Here is a 12,942-nt window from a genome sequence, read left to right as displayed (position 1 = left end):
AGCTACTTGACAGCTTGGTTAGCCTGATCAAGTCTGTGAGCAGCAGGGTGCTGAATCCACTGGCAAATGTTGATGTACTCAAAGGGCCCAAACCGTACCTTGGTTACCTTTTGGAGTCAAAGGCAGCTGAGCTCCACCTTGCGCCTGAGGATGAAAACGATGTCCGAAAGCGGTGTGTAGCCTTCACCATCTCCCTCACTAATGAGTTGAGGGTGAGACTGCCAGACAACATCGAAGCATTGCAGTACATGTCAGTTTTCAATGTGGAGGAAACTCTAAAGCACAATAAGAGCCCTGGAGAAATAGAAAAAATTGCCAAGCTCCTTGCCTACTCCCCTGCAGAGATAGACAAGATTGTCCAGCAATGGCGTGCCATCCATCTTAGTAAATGGAATGAGACAAAAAACACACTGGGCTTCTGGAGTGAGATTTGGAAGTTCAGGGATGCAGCAGATATCAACCCGTTTCAAGAACTTGCCATGGCTGCTGTGTCTGTGTTGTCCTTGCCACACTCGAATGCTGAAGTCGAGAGAGTATTCAGCCAGATGAGTGTGGTAAAAAGCAAACTTAGAAATCGGATGTCCTTGCAGACCCTTAACTCCATCCTGTACATTTGATGTGGACTGAATCTGTCTGGTGAGGCTTGCTATGAGCACCAGCTGCCTGATTGTGTTTTGCAGCTTTTTGGCACATCAGCTGCTTACTCATTTAAGTCAGCTCCCTCAGTTGCTGAACCTGCCATAGAGAGCCTTGACCAAAATGACGATGACCCACTCTTTCTGTGAGCCAGCACTGCCTGTGTGTGTGTGGAGGGTGGTTTGAAAAAAACAAACAATTAACCTGAATTAGGGCCAGACTAGTTACCATCATTTTGTCACATTGCCATTGACAGTTTTTTCTATTGTCTCTTGTTGGTCCATTTAGATTGTTAATGTAGATTGTATACAAAAAAATGTTTTAAATGTTATGGTTAAAAATATTCATGTTTCACTGTGACTTGTTGTAGGCTCCTAAGTGGACCATAAGGTTAAAAACCAAACCAAACTTAAGAAAACGAAACTAAAAAATAAATACAATAAATAAATAAATAAAATAAAATAAAAAACGAAGTTACTCCACCAGAGTGTCTCTTTTGGGTCACTTTTGCCGGTCCCAAGCCCGGATAAAGGAGGAGGGTTGGAATTGTGACATAAAAAAAAACAAGAATCGACAGAAGAAAGTTCATTTGTAGTTCTAAACATATTTAGGGTGTTTTTTACTCACTTTTTGTCTCTCCTACAACGTTATTCCTCTCTCCTACAGCGTCCATCACAATTACATGCACATGGCCAATTATGCAAATTGGGTGATGACATCATTTAGTGACTTTTAGGACAGCCAATAGCTACTTTCCTTACTGAGGAGTTGGCGACACTGCAGTAGTAGTCAGTGAGTCAGCTGAATGAGAGAGCCAAGCCAACTGAAAACTAAAGAGAGAAGCACCAGATAAACAAAATATTTTAAACGTTATCATCACGGTGAGCGAGTTATAAAGCATAGGATATGAAACACCAAGTTAAGCGGAGTGTAATGATATAATTGTTGTTATTTTTTGATGATGTTTTGATAGTTAAATTAATTTATAAAAGTCTGTTAGCATAGGTAGCTAACGTTGGCTAAAGTTAGCTACAGTTAAGCAAGCCTGTCGTCATGGTGACAGGACCAACGAAGTGTAAACAAAGGTAAACATTGTAACTTGCTGTTTTTAGGGATATGTTGAGAATGATAAGATTTTTTTTTTTGTGTGTGTTGGCTATTTAGAATTGTATAAGAGTAGCAAAGTCAGTTGAATGAGTGCGAGCCAACTAAAAACTGTATTGAAGAGAGAAGCACCAGATAAACTAACTATTTTAAATCTTCAAGGTTTCATAAATTACTACGTTTTTGGTCACTTTACCCAAAAAACTTTGGGACACAGACCATCATAATACATTGTAAACAACTACCATGCTTTCATGTTTCACTACATGCTGCTAGTACAAAACAATGGTATTTCTTTTTTCAGATAGCCCAACAGAGGTTACCTACCAGAACCAGAACCAGACCAGTAGTATGATGCCCAGTGACGTGGTGAATGATTCTGTTTACTCAAACTTTACTGTGATGTGGAAGCACCCCAGGCACCCAGTAACGGAACCGGTCTAACGGTGAAGTACGAGAACACCGGGAGCCTGAGAAAGGCACCTATGGTTACTCTGACCTTGCGGGAGAGCAAGAGCAGCTCCTCCAGCTCATCAGAAGACAAGGGAGAAAAGGAGGAAAAGGAAGAGAGGGAGGAGAGGAGAGGAGAGGCAGGAGAGAGATGAAGAGGAGAAGGAGGAAAAGAGGGAGGGGGAGAGGATGGTTCTGCAGGCCGAGGTGAACACAGATGAAGCCTCTTCCCAGTGCTCCTCTTCATCTTCATCATCATCTTCAGAGCAGCAGAAACCTCTGCCAGTAGCAGATGGGCAGGTGGTCTCACTCTATGTCAGGGTAAGACAATGTTAATATTACCTTAGGCTAAGATGTACAGACGTGGTCAAAAGTTTTGAGAATGACACAAATACTAATTTTCACAAAGTCTGCTGCCTCAGTTTTTATGATGGCAATTTGCATATACTCCAGAATGTCATGAAGAGTGATCAGATGAATTGCAATTAATTGCAAAGTCCCTCTTTGCCATGAAAATTAACTTAATCCCCAAAAAACATTTCCACTGCATTTCAGCCCTGCCACAAAAGGACCAGCTGCTCTGCCATCATGTCAGTGATTCTCTCGTTAACACAGGTGAGAGTGTTGACGAGGACAAGGCTGGAGATCACGCTGTCATGCTGATTGAGTAAAAATAACAGACTGGAAGCTTTAAAAGGAGGGTGGTGCTTGAAATCATTGTTCTTCCTCTGTTAACCATGGTTACCTGCAAGGAAACACGTGCCGTCATTATTGCTTTGCACAAAAAGGGCTTCACAGGCAAGGATATTGCTGCTAGTAAGATTGCACCTAAATCAACCATTTTTCAGATCATCAAGAACTTCAAGGAAAGAGGTTCAATTGTTGTGAAGAAGGCGTCAGGGCGCCCAAGAAAGTCCAGCAAGCGCCAGGACCGTCTCCTAAAGTTGATTCAGCTGCGGGATCGGGGCACCACCAGGGCAGAGCTTGCTCAGGAATGGCAGCAGGCAGGTGTGAGTGCATCTGCACGCACAGTGAGGCGAAGACTTTTGGAGGATGGCCTGGTGTCAAGAAGGGCAACAAAGAAGCCACTTCTCTCCAGGAAAAAACATCAGAGACAGACTGATATTCTGCAAAAGGTACAGGGTTTGGACTGCTGAGGACTGGGGTAAAGTCATTTTCTCTGATGAATCCCCTTTCCGATTGTTTGGGGCATCCGGAAAACACCTTGTCCGGAGAAGACAAGGTGAGCGCTACCATCAGTCCTGTGTCATGCCAACAGTAAAGCATCCTGAGACCATTCATGTGTGGGGTTGCTTCTCAGCCAAGGGAGTCCTCACTCACAATTTTGCCTAAGAACACAGCCATGAATAAAGATTGGTACCAACACATCCTCCGAGAGCAACTTCTCCCAACCATCCAAGAACAGTTTGGTGACGACCAATGCCTTTTCCAGCATGATGGAGCACCTTGCCATGAGGCAAAAGTGATAACTAAGTGGCTCGGGGAACAAAACATCGACATTTTGGGTCCATGGCCAGGAAACTCCCCAGACCTTATTCCCACTGAGAACTTGTGGTCGATCCTCAAGAGGCAGGTGGACAAACAAAAACCCACATATTCTGACAAACCCTTGAAAAAGAAGGGTCAACATTGCAAATATGGACTCTTTGCATAAACGTAATGTAATTGTCAATAAAAGCCTTTGACACTTATGGAATGCTTGTAATTATACTTCAGTATACCATAGTAACATCTGACAAAAATATCTCATAACACTAAAGCAGCGAACTTTGTGAAGACCAATACTTGTGTCATTCTCAAAACATTTGACCACGACTGTACTGTGAAAAGTGTGTAATGATGTCAGGGTGAGATGTACAGAGCTGTGTGAGAGTTTAAGACACCATTGGTGTTTGTGTGTATGTGTGTTACATCATGCTTTGTAGACTAATATCAGAGTGGAGGTTGCTCTCTCAGGGTCTGAGATAACATGGGCTATATAACACATAAAATCAAATCAAATTTTATTTGCCACATGCGCCGAATACAACAGGTGTAGACATTACAGTGAAATGCTCACTTACAAGCCCTTAACCAACAACACAGTTTATTAAAGAAAAATTTAAAATAAAAAAGTGTTAATTAAGAAAAATAAAAAATAAAAGCAAATAGCTAAAGAGCAGCAGTAAAATAAAATAGCAGTAGGGAGGCTATATACAGGGGGGTACCGGTACAGAGTAAATGTGTGGGGGCACCGGCTAGTCGAGGTAATTGAGGTCATATGTACATGTGGGTAGAGTTAAAGTGACTATGCATAAATAGTCAACAGAGTAGCAGCAGCGTAAAAGAGGGGAATGGGGTGGGGTGCGGGGTGCAGTGCAAATAGTCCGGGTCGCCATGATTAGCTGTTCAGGAGTCTTATGGCTTGGGGGTAGAAGCTGTTGAGAAGCCTCTTGGACCTACACTTGGCGCTCCGGTACCGTTTGCCGTGCGGTAGCAGAGAGAACAGTCTATGACTAGGGTGGCTTGAGTCTTTGACCATTTTTAGGGCCTTCCTCTGACACCGCCTGGTATAGAGGTCCTGGATGGCAGGAAGCTTGACCCAAGTGATGTACTGGGCCGTGCGCACTACCCTCTGTAGTGCCTTGCGGTCGGAGGCCGAGCAGTTACCATACCAGACGGTGATGCAATCAGTCAGGATGCTCTCGATGGTGCAGCTGTATAACTTTTTGAGGATCTGAGGACCCATGCCAAATCTTTTCAGTCTCCTGAGGGGGAATAGGTTTTGTCGTGCCCTCTTCATGACTGTCTTGGTGTGTTTGGACCATGATAGTTTGTTGGTAATGTGGACACCAAGGAACCTGAAGCTCTCAACCTGTTCCACTACAGCCCCGTCGATGAGAATGGGGGCGTGCTCAGTCCTCTTTTTTTTCTTGTAGTCCACAATCATCTCCTTTGTCTTGATCATGTTGAGGGAGAGGTTGTTATCCTGGCACCACACGGCCAGGTCTCTGACCTCCTCTCTATAGGCTGTCTCGTCGTTGTCGGTGATCTTGCCTACCACTGTTGTGTTGTCGGCAAACTTAATGATGGTGTTGGAGTCGTGCCTGGCCATGCAGTCATGGGTGAACAGGGAGTACAGGAGGAGACTGAGCACGCACCCCTGAGGGGCCCCCGTGTTGAGGATCAGCATGGCAGACGTGTTGTTACCTACCCTTACCACCTGGGGGCGGCCCGTCAGGAAGTCCAGGATCCAGTTGCAGAGGGAGGTGTTTAGTCCCAGGATCCTTAGCTTAGTGATGAGCTTTGAGGGCACTATGGTGTTGAACGCTGAGCTGTAGTCAATGAATAGCATTCTCACGTAGGTGTTCCTCTTGTCCAGGTGGGAAAGGGCAGTGTGGAGTGCAATAGAGATTGATCATCTGTGGATCTGTTGGGGCGGTATGCAAATTGGTGTGGGTCTTGGGTTTCTAGGATAATGGTGTTGATGTGAGCCATGACCAGCCGTTCAAAGCACTTCATGGCTACAGACGTGAGTGCTACGGGTCGGTAGTAATTTAGGCAGGTTATCTTAGTGTCCTTGGGCACAGGGACTATGGTGGTCTGCTTGAAACATGTTGGTATTACAGACTCAGTCAGGGACATGTTGAAAATGTCAGTGAAGACACTTGCCAATTGGTCAACACATGCTCGGAGTACACGTCCTGGTAATCCGTCTGGCCCTGCGGCCTTGTGAATGTTGACCTGCTTAAAAGTCTTACTCACATCGGCTACAGAGAGCGTGATCACATAGTCATCCGGAATAGCTGATGCTCTCATGCATGCTTCAGTGTTGCTTGCCTCGAAGCGAGCATAGAAGTGATTTAGCTCGTCTGGTAGGCTTGTGTCACTGGACAGTTCGCGGCTGTGCTTCCCTTTGTAGTCTGTAATAGTTTTCAAGCCCTGCCACATCGACGAGCGTCAGAGCCGGTGTAGTATGATTCAGTCTTAGTCCTGTATTGACTCTTTGCCTGTTTGATGGTTCGTCGGAGGGCATAGCTGGATTTCTTATAAGCTTCCGGGTTAGAGTCCCGCTCCTTGAAAGTGGCAGCTCTACCCTTTAGCTCAGTGCGGATGTTGCCTGTAATCCATGGCTTCTGGTTGGGGTATGTACGTACGGTCACTGTGGGGACGACGTCATCGATGCACTTATTGATGAAGCCAGTGACTGATGTGGTGTACTCCTCAATGCTATCTGAAGAATCCCAGAACATATTCCAGTCTGTGCTAGCAAAACAGTCCTGTAGCTTAACATCTGCGTCATCTGACCACTTTGTTATTAACCGAGTCACTGGTGCTTCCTGCTTTAGTTTTTGCTTATAAGCAGGAATCAGGAGGATAGAGTTATGGTAGAACGGATTTAAGCTTCCCTGCATTAAAGTCCCCAGCCACTAGGAGCGCTGCCTCTGGATGAGCATTTTCCTGTCTGCTTATGGCCTTATACAGCTCATTGAGTGCAATCTTAGTGCCAGCATCGGTTTGTGGTGGTAGATAGACAGCTACAAAAAATATATATGAAAACTCTCTTGGTAAATAGTGTGTCTACAGCTTATCATGAGATACTCTACCTCAGGCGAGCAAAACCTTGAGACTTCCTTAGTATTAGATTTTATGCACCAGCTGTTATTTACAAATATACACAGACCGCCACCCCTTGTATTACCGGAGTCAGCCGTTCTATCCTGCCGATGTAGCGTGTAGCCCGCTAGCTGTATGTTATCCATGTCATCGTTCAGCCACGACTCGGTGAAACATAAGATATTACAGTTTTTAATGTCCCGTTGGTAGGATAACCTTAGTCTTTGGTCATCCAATTTGTTTTCAAATAATTGAACATTGGCTAATAGGATTGATGGAAGAGGCAGTTTACTCGCTCGCCATCAGATCCTTACAAGGCACTCCGACCTACGTCCACGATATCTCCGTCTCTTTCTCATGCGAATGACAGGGATTTGGGCCTTGTCGGGTGTCTGTAGAATATCCTTCGCGTCCGACTCGTTGAAGAAAAAATCTTCATCCAATACGAGGTGAGTAATCGCTGCCTGATATCCAGAAGCTCTTTTTGGTCATAAGAGACGGTGGCAGAAACATTATGTACAGAATAAATTACAAATAACGCGAAAAAACACACATAATAGTACAATTGGTTAGAGGGCTGTAAAACGGCAGCCATCTTCTCCGGCACCAAGTAATGAAAATACATACGCACACACACAGGACTGAGGCTGATAGTAATGCTGAAGGCCACTAGAGAGCGCCTTGCACCTCTCTGACAGGTTCAAAATTCCTCTCAAGGTTTCTTCCTTTCAGGAAGTTTGATTGATTGATTAATTTATTAGGGCAGGTGTGAGTGTATAGGTGAGGGCTTGATGAAGTGGAGTAGCTGATTATGTGTTTGATGTTTTATATAGTCAACTTCATACTTATCTATAGTGGATTTAACACAACAACACATCTCATTAAATAAAAACACGTTCACTGGCATAACACAAACATACACACCCACACACACACACCGTTCCCAACTCATCAAGGTGCATTTGAGTTTAAGGGTGAGTCCCAAATGGGACCCTATTCCCTATGTAGGGCACCACTTTTGACCGGAGCCACATAGGGTTAGACTCGGGGCAAAAGTCTCTGGCCAAAAGCAGTGCAATGTAGGGATAGGGTGTCATTTCAGATCGAATTATGTTGATAAGGAAGGGAACATGATCCATCCTGTCCTCCTTTTCACTACACTACAGTACAGTACAATCCCAAAGCACCTCTCCTTTTCCACCCTTTACCGCTTTCCTCCCTCTATCCCTCCTCTCCTCTCTCCCCCTCTTCTTCCTGACACCTCATCCCCCCGCCCCCATGGCAATTTTTGAGTGACACACACATTCTGACAGCAGGTCTCAGAGTACAAATCAAAACAACCAGGGCACACACACACACACACAGAGTCACGGTCAGGACAGAAGCTCTGATACACACACACGCAGCACAGCCAGGAGTTGCTGGGTACAACAGAACAGATGTGACTGGGGCCAGACCACAGGCTGAGAACACACACAGACTATTACATACAAACACACTTCTGCACAGGAAAACGTAACGTAATGACTATAACTACTGTTCCCTGAAGGAGGGAAACGAGGTACAACATACTATGGGGAGTCACACTCTCGCGACTTCGGTTGAATGATCTACAATCATGCCTGACAAGGCCAATGAAATCCGCACCTCACTGGAAGCCCCACCTTCCACATGTGATAAGTGTGAGGCTCAGATTCATTCCTTCAATTTAATACCGCTTTTCACCGGGCCCAGGAATGGGCAGTGCGGGACCAAACAGGTGTTTTTCCTCCTTCAGTCAGTCAACTTCGGTACAACTTAGTATGGGGAAATATAATCAAGCCCCAAGCCAACCCCAACGGATACTAAATGAAACGGCCTGACCCCGGCAGGTGCGGCAGTCTGGGTATTGCGCACACGGCACACTGCCTAGTGACTTTCCCCTGTCCCAGCCATAAGCACACTGTGTGCTATACTGGGAGCAGTGGAATCCGAGCGAAAAAACCTCAGCAAGCATGTCACGCCCTGACTCAGGGGACTCGTATATGTTGAGTCAGGGTGTGTATATTCTTCTATGTTTTGATCTATTATGTGTAGATCTATGTTGGCCGGTGTGGTTCCCAATCAGAGGCAGCTGTAGCTCGTTGTCTCTGATTGGGGATCATTCTTAGGCAGCCTATTGGCACTAGTGGGTTGTGGGATCTTGTTCCTTGTAAGGTATGTTGTGTGTGCTACCTTGGACTTCACGTTTCATTTCGTTTATTGTTTTGTCAAGTGTTTATTAAGTTAAATAAACATGTACGTATATCACGCTGCGCCTTGGTCTGTCCCGTCATTAAACGAACGTGACAGAAGATCCCACCAAACGAGGACCAAGCAGCGTGTCCAGGCGGAGCGGATGGCCATGTCACAGGTGGCCAATTTGTGGTCATGGGAGGAGATATTCGCGGGGAAAGGACCATGGGCTAAGGTAGATGCCCAGGCAGGAGAGGAGCAACGGCAACACGGAGGAGGCCGGTCGACGAGGAAGCCCGAGAAGCAGCCCCAAGAAAAAATGTTGGGGGGGCACACGGGGTGGTTGGCGGAGCCTAGGGTTAGGAGCCGGCCTGTTCCTGCTCCTCGCACCAAGCCAGTGGTGCGCGTCGCCAGCCCGGCCCGGCCTGTTCCTGCTCCTCGCACCAAGCTAGTGTTGCGCGTCGCCAGTCCGGCCCGGCCTGTTCCTGCTCCTCGCACCAAACCAGTGGTGCGCGTCGCCAGTCCAGCCCGGCCTGTTCCTGCTCCTCGCACCAAGCCAGTGGTGCGCGTCGCCAGTCCGGCCCGGTCCGTTCCTGCCCCTCGCACCAAGCCAGTGGTGCGTGTTCCTAGTCAGGTCCGGCCCGTGCCTGCTCCTCGCACCAGACCAGTGGTGCGTTTGTCCAGTCCGGCACGGCCCGTGCCCGTTCCACTCTGGAGCCAGAGCAGTCCGCTCCACCGGTGCCTGATCCAGCTCAGGTCAGTTGCGCCACTCCGGAGCCAGAGCAGTCCGCTCCACCGGTGCCTGATCCAGCTCCGGTCAGCTGCTCCACTCCGGAGCCAGAGCAGACTGCTCCACCGGTGCCTGATCCAGCTCCGGTCAGCTGTGCCACTCCGGAGCCAAAGCAGTCCGCTCCACCGGTGCCTAGTCCAGCTCCGGTCAGCGGCTCTAGTCCAGACCATGAAGTCAGCCCCTCTCCAGGATCAGGGTCTCCCACACCAGGGTCCAGACAGGGCCTGGCATATCGTGGGAGGAAGGAGAGGGGAAGCAGCGCCCCGAGGTCCAGACCAGACCAGGGGCGCAACAGGGAGGCGGAGAGTGAGAGGTCGTCACGCTCCAAGCCGGATCTGCCTCCGAGGCGGAATGCCCACCCGGCCCCTACCCTGTTATGTTTATGTTGTGCAGTCGGAGTCCGCACCTTTGGGGGGGGGTACTGTCACGCCCTGACTCAGGGGACTCGTATATGTTGAGTCAGGGTGTGTATATTCTTTGTGGTGTTTTCTATGTTTTGATCTATTATGTGTAGATCTATGTTGGCCGGTGTGGTTCCCAATCAGAGACAGCTGTAGCTCGTTGTCTCTGATTGGGGATCATACTTAGGCAGCCTGTTGGCACTAGTGGGTTGTGGGATCTTGTTCCTTGTAAGGTATGTTGTGTGTGCTACCTTGGACTTCATGTTTCGTTTCGTTTATTGTTTTGTCGAGTGTTTATTAAGTTAAATAAACATGTACGTATATCACGCTGCGCCTTGGTCTGTTAAATGAATGAACGTGACAAAGCACCTGAGTCTACAAACTCTGAATGCTCACGAGCCGCCAGCAATTACAGCGATTGGCTGGTGGTGGAGGAGTTGAGACTGTATAGCCTGCATGAAGCTCGGGCCACTTTACAGGCACAGGGGGCTCTTGCAATGGCTGACGTAGTACCCCGTTTGCCAAAAGTGGGGGCACATTTGTCACAGTAATGGTCACTCAGACCCGTGCCAAGGCTTCTCGCTCCGGGGGTTAACCGAGCCAAGTGCTTGGGGGGCTTCTTCTTCATCGGATGGGCACGCAAACCCTGTCTCCTTCACTCCCTCCAACTCCAGGAACTGAACATAGGAATGGGTTTGCCATAACCCCGGGGAAAGCTAGTACGTTTCACTCGCTGAAAGTTAAGCATTCTAGCCGACGTTAGCCAGGAGGCGTTTTAGCATAAGCTAGGCTAGCTATCCTCTTTGACCGCAGCACGGTCCGTTTAGAATAACCAAACGACTTAACGCTACGTATACTTAACAAGAGAGCTACCCCAGCAACTCCAACATGGGGAGGCAGGGATAACTAGTGATAGCTAGCTCGTCTCTGCGAGTTAGCCAACCTGGCTAGCACGCTATGCAGCGCTAGTTTAGATAGCCCAACTCTGGGAAGAGAGGCAAGCAGTGTTTGACCGAGGCAGACACAGGCTGCGGGGGCCCACCGAACCTGGCCGCACTCTCGCTTCGAGTAGCCTACCGTCACCGGCGACAGAGGGCACAGGAGCTGGGTTGGGTGTACACAGGTACACCCTACAACCACATTTTGAAGCTTGCCAGACTCATTCTCATGAGACTTGTTCAAACTCATTCATATTTCCCTTATATACAGGTCTAATGAAGCCAGGGTAGTTGGTATAGTGTCGTATGTAAATTGGTATAGATATTTAGCTAGTATATGAGGTAGCTAGGGGTTGTTAATTTGGAACAGTATGGTAGTTATAGTGTGGTAGTTAGCTGGTACAGTGTATATGAGGTAGTTCTAGGGGTAGTTAGGTTAGTACAGTCCTCTGTAGCTCAATTGGTAGAGCATGGCGCTTGTAACGCCAGGGTAGTGGGTTTGATCCCCGGGACCACCCATACGTAAAAATGTAGGCACACATGTCTGTAAGTCGCTTTGGATAAAAGCGTCTGCTAAATGGCATATTATATTATATACAGTAGGGTAGTTATAGTGTGGTAGTTAACTGGTATATGAGGTAGTTCTAGGGATAGTTAGTTTAGTACATTAAGGTAGTTATAATGTGTGAGTTAGCTGGTATATGAGGTAGTTCTATGGATAGTTAATTTAGTACAGTAGGGTAATTATAATGTTGTAGTAGAAGTGTGTAATGGAATTGTTCTATATTATTCTTGGTGTGTCTGGTGTCCCCTTACAAGATCCTTTTTTAACCGCCGCCATTGTGTGTGTGTGTATGTAGGCAGGGAGCGATGGGGAGAGTATAGGTAACTGATCATTCTCTCAGTGTCTCTTTATGATCCTCTGGCTAAAAGGAGTCGTCTTCAATGTCACTACAGTCGACCTGAAGAGGTAACACACACACTCTCAGACACACACTAATCCAGCTGCATGTGTGTTGTCCTATAGGAAGCCGGTGGACCTCCATAACATGGCTCCAGGTACACACCGTCCCTTCCTGACCTTCGAAGGAGAGGTGAAGACAGACATCAATAAGATGTAAGAATACCTAGAGGACATGCTGGCTCCACCCAGGTACACAAGCACACAGTCAAGAGTGTGAATAAGATTGTGTGTGTTAACGCTGGTGTTCATCAGGTATCCTAAACTGGCAGCTACAAACTGGGAGACATCTTTGCCAAGTTCTCGGCCTACATCAAATACACCAGGCCAGAGAACAACGCAGTTACAGATACACACACCCTGCTAACCTAGGTGGGTTGCCTGGGTTTGTGTGTGTGTGTTCATGGTGTGACTCTCTAGGTCCGTCTACAGTAACTTTGGTGGTACGTGGCCACCTGGGGAGAACTGGTGAACACAGTTATGGTCAGAGTAAAGCTTTTACCTACAGAGAGAGAGACATGTTAGACACACACACACTCACAAACTAACCCGATACAGAGAGCGAGAGAGAGAGAGCGCAAGAGAGAGAGCGCAAGAGAGAGAGCAAGAGAGAGAGAGCAAGAGAGATACACTACATGACCAAAAGTATGTGAACACCTGCTCGTCGAACATCTCATTCCAAAATCATGGGCATTAATATGGAGTTGGTCCCCCCTTTGCTACTATAACAGCCTCCACTCTTCTGGGAAGGATTTCTACTAGATGTTGGAACATTGCTGAAGGTACTTGCTTCCATTCAGCCACAAGAGTATTAGTGAGGTCGGGCACTGA

The 12,942-nt window shown here is 47.3% G+C and overlaps 1 pseudogene across 1 annotated transcript; it reads left to right on the top strand.

Annotated features, from left to right (window-relative positions):
• Nucleotides 1-2,025: 2,025 nt before the first annotated feature.
• On the top strand, nt 2,026-12,483 carry LOC311145615 (annotated as a pseudogene). The gene is made up of 4 exons: nt 2,026-2,511; nt 12,011-12,120; nt 12,178-12,327; nt 12,384-12,483. The product of its transcript is annotated as an uncharacterized misc_RNA (transcript).
• Nucleotides 12,484-12,942: the final 459 nt, after the last annotated feature.

This window comes from Coregonus lavaretus (assembly GCF_964263955.1).
Source record: "Coregonus lavaretus genome assembly, chromosome: 18".
NCBI classification, from domain to species: Eukaryota; Metazoa; Chordata; class Actinopteri; order Salmoniformes; family Salmonidae; genus Coregonus; species Coregonus lavaretus.
The sequence above is the reverse complement of the archived record's forward strand: the minus strand, read 5'-3'. Positions and strand labels throughout refer to the sequence as shown.